Genomic DNA, 1,616 nt, shown 5'->3' on the forward strand with positions numbered 1-1,616 from the left:
CTCCCAGACATTAGGCTTAAGTCTATATAAAAAGTTATTTAGACAATTATTTCTCATTGATGATTTTGTTCCTAACCAGACAGTGCTGCTCAGATGTAAGACTTCAAATCTTGATGCCCACCTGTAGCTAAGAGAGAAAACCAGCTATTGCTCTAAAATGATGGATAAATTTGTTTTCTCCCCCATCTAGAAGCCTTTGAGAGGGAACTGACACTGATTCTAACCACTCCAACAGCTATCAAAATACCTGAAAGCAAATATTGAATCCATCACTCTAGAGTCCAGCCTTGGAAGACAAAAGAAAATGAGGAGGAATCCAATAGAGGAATGGTTTTGGAAGCCCTTGTCAAGAAATTATAATGCAAGCTCAAATGAACATTTGAAACTTGCCCTGTTTTGACCTTTTTCTAGTTCCCTGTCTAGAGCTTGTAATGCTAATTACTCTTACCTTTACTTCTCCTTCACACACACACCCAAAAAAGAATTATGCAATTTGGGATTCTTTTAGATAGACCCACTGAAGGGGTACCCCAAGTGCCTCACCCTGAGTCCCTGTTCAGCCCGGAAGACGCCAGAGTGTTCTGCATCCCGCGTCCCGATTCCCTATTCACAGTTGGGTAACCTTTTCAGAGGATGGTGTGATAAAAATAAGAGGCAGGAATTGGCTAGGCAGTTACGGTAAAAAGACCCCACAGAAAAGTAGCCAGTTTCTTGGCTAAAAGTCACAATGTCCTTGGGCCTCTTAGCAACATACTCCTTCCAAAGGCCAAAAATGTCTAAAGTATTTGGGAGCTTTTTTCTAATCCTAAAAAGATTTTAGGGTTACCTTTTTAGAGGGGGAAATGTTAAAGTAGCAAAAGCCCCGTAAAAAAATAAAGGAAAAAGAAAGAGTATACGAAGTTATCAGAAAAAAGTGATGGGGAGATATAGGAGGAGTTGGAGGGAAGGGAGTGGGCATGGATTTGATCAAAACACCTTATATGCATGTATGAAATTCTCAATAAATTATTTAAAAAAGAAATAGTGTGAGTATGGAAGAAAGTCACTATTGTGGCCCATTGGTTTTCAAGAGCTATTGTATGTGCCCTTACTGCATTTTAAATGTTCAAAAATGCATTCATATATATATATATATATGATGCAACATTTTAGTTTCTTAATGGTGATTCTACCATATATTACTTAACTTTTTTTTGTCTTTTTGAGACAGGGTCTCCCTGTAACCCCAGCTGTCCTAGAGCTCTCTATGTAGACCAGGCTGGCCTTGAACTCACAAAGATCCACCTGCCTTTGCCTCCCAAGTGCTGGGATTAAAGGTGTGCACCACCACATCTGGCAAATTAACTTTTTGAAATTTATTTTCATTTTATGTGTACGAGTGTTCGCCTCCATGTATGTAAGTATACCACATGGTTAGAACGTCCACAGAGGCTGTAAGAGGGCATCAGATCCCCTGGAAATGAAGTTATGAACTTTTGTGAATCACCACAGGGTGCTGGGAACTGAGCCTACATCCTCTGCAAGAGCAGCCTCCTAAACACTGAGCCATCTCTCTTTCCCTTAAATGGACTTTTTTTTAATGAACATAATTATATATATATATATATAAAGCATTT

The sequence above is a fragment of the Nannospalax galili genome, unplaced genomic scaffold, assembly GCF_000622305.1.
Source record: "Nannospalax galili isolate Female #2095 unplaced genomic scaffold, S.galili_v1.0 scaffold359, whole genome shotgun sequence".
NCBI classification, from domain to species: Eukaryota; Metazoa; Chordata; class Mammalia; order Rodentia; family Spalacidae; genus Nannospalax; species Nannospalax galili.